Source organism: Alosa pseudoharengus, unplaced genomic scaffold (genome assembly GCF_046254945.1).
Source record: "Alosa pseudoharengus isolate Yale_2024_CS ecotype anadromous, Long Island Sound unplaced genomic scaffold, YU_APseudo_1.1 YU_APseudo_1.1_scf_21, whole genome shotgun sequence".
NCBI classification, from domain to species: Eukaryota; Metazoa; Chordata; class Actinopteri; order Clupeiformes; family Clupeidae; genus Alosa; species Alosa pseudoharengus.
Window position 1 is genome coordinate 1,053,346 of NW_027468674.1, and position 2,500 is coordinate 1,055,845.

The 2,500-nt window shown below is 41.7% G+C and overlaps 1 protein-coding gene across 2 annotated transcripts in view; it reads left to right on the forward strand.

Annotated features, from left to right (window-relative positions):
• LOC143137420 (vascular endothelial zinc finger 1-like) overlaps positions 1-2,500 on the forward strand; it is a 17,250-nt gene that overhangs the window by 7,614 nt on the left and 7,136 nt on the right. The window lies entirely within an intron of this gene.

Below are 2,500 nucleotides of genomic sequence, written 5' to 3' on the forward strand. Positions count from 1 at the left end.
TTGTGAATAGTTCTGATTTTTTTTACTACACTAACGAGGTTGAAATATAGCCTTTGCCTACAGCATCTCCTTAACAGTAATGTTAACAAAATGACAGCATTCATATGACAAAGAAAAACGAATTCGGTCACTCAAGACTGTGCCACAGCAACCAGTGTAGGCTACAGTCCTACCCAATAGGCCTACTCAAAGCAGATAGCGTTGTCTGACGGTCGAGTGGGTTAATGCACGTATTTCCAGAACAGGTCTGCAACTTTCAGGCAGTTCTGAGTTCGAATCTAGGCAGGAGCAGAGCCATATAAAGGCCTAGGCCTATTGTTATCATTTTTTGCAAGGTGTTGCTCCTGGCAATACTTGTTTATAAGACGTTTGGTGATTAATTGATAGCTGTTTTTGGGACACGTTAAACGTTCTTTATAATGAACGCATCCGGGGAGTAAAACGACTGTTACGCACTGTTACAACTGTAGGCTACAATGATTGCAATACAAAAATATGCGCGTGTTAGTTTAGTTAGTTTTGTGATGTTTTGCACTTTTGCCTCATGTGTTTACAGGTTTGAGGGCTTTTTTGGCAAGATTGACCTTGGTTATTTCTCCGTATGAAAAATAAAGTCAATTTTCGACACACGTCTGTTATTAGTTCAATAACAAGTGTTGCTTGTTAAAACATGTGACTAGTGAAACTCAAATGATTTTAGAAATATTTAGCCAAAGCCAAAAAGTGTTAGAGAAGGAGAGACGCCGGTGCAGCTCAGATGTCTTCTTAATTTTCTTTATTCTTTAGTAAAAGGTGCAGAACATTATTAAACTTTGACTAAAGTTTCGATGTTCGTTAGTCAAAAACATCGACACATCGAAATGTTAGTCAAAGTTTAATAATGTTCTGCACCTTTTACTAAAGAATAAAGAAAATTAAGAAGACATCTGAGCTGCGCCGGCGTCTCTCCTTCTGCCCTGGCCTGGTTGCAACGGATTGTGGCCAAACGACAGAAGCGCGGAGAACCCTCCTTTGTCTACCAAAAAGTGTTACTTTGTGCCCCGCGCTCCCCTACTGCTTGTGAAAGAAGGGGATGGGGGAGGGGGGCTTAACGTGAAAAAGCTTAATGTCACAAAACGGCAATGAGTCGTTTTAGGCTACAGGCCTTCATAATGGTAGGCTACAGGAAGTGGGTGGAGGGTATGGGATGACCAGAGCCGTCATCTATCGTCTTTCCAGGCACACAGCTCGTTATATAGCCTATCGACTGCCTTAACAGATAGGCTTTGCTCTTGGGTTTGGCCTTACAGCGAACTCAATGCTCTTGTTGCTTGCAGTTTGTTAAATAAAGCGATGCAGATTACATTATTTATTTCTGATTAATTGCGTCTTTTGATGTATTTTGCAACATTTGCTTGTTAGGCTGGGCTACTGTCAATGTCCTGTACAGGTCAATGTTCAACAATTGCTGGTGTAGGCCTAGGCTATTAATCAATTAGGGACTGTTCGTTATTTATTTAATTAAGGGGCTACCGGAGGAGTTTTGGGAGCGTTAGTCAAAAAAGACGTGACCCTCCCTCGCCAGCAAGAATTTTTTCTATGACCCTCCAAAGTGATTGAGAAAAAACGCATGACCCTCCCCAGTCCCAACAATTTATTGATGCCTTAGTTTATTGGGTCAATTTGGGAGCTTGCATGCTACGACTCCTTCCTTGAAATGCCTTGAAAAGGCTGTCGTTTGCACAATTTCACAAATAATCACCGGGACCGAAACAAACCTGTCAACTTTTCCCAGGTTTATCGCGTATTTTAAAATTTTCCTCGCTGTCTTAGGAGGAGCTGCAGGGCCGTCGCAAGGGGATGCGAGGCCCTGTGCGAACTTGACAGATGCAAGGCCCTTTTCACTAACGTGCATGAAATCATGCGATAGCTTACTTTACACATAGCCAAGGCTACCGTCGGTGTATTTTAATAGTAGCCTAGTCTAATAAGCTACACCAGCTTGCCTTTAAGAGGGGAAATTCAATTGTATAGCCTATAACATTAGCTGAGTCACATATTTGGCCATATGGTGTTTATCATAGGCTACATCATGAAACCAAATTGTGTAACAAAGGCGAACACTTTAACAGGGGGAATTAATTGGGCATGAATCATTGTGCTGAACGGTATTTGTCAATGAGCAGAAACACACACGACATTCAAACTATTGATAAGATGTACTGGTCTGTATCTATAGGCTAACATTGGACAAATAAATGACACTGACACTGACTCGCCATATCCAAAAAAATTTCTTGCTTTGCCGCAAACTCAGCAATGAAATCATAGGCCAGTTTGCAGGTAGCCTAACGTCTTTTTCATAGAAGGGAGAGCCCAGTCTCTCCTGTGACATGGAGGTGCGCAAATAGTTTTTAATAGCCTGTTCAACTTCGAAAAGCTTCGTTCACCCGATGCCAGTCACTGATCGCAATTTCAAAGTTCGGAAAGCTTCATGTTTTTAAGTTTTAAGTGCAGTGGC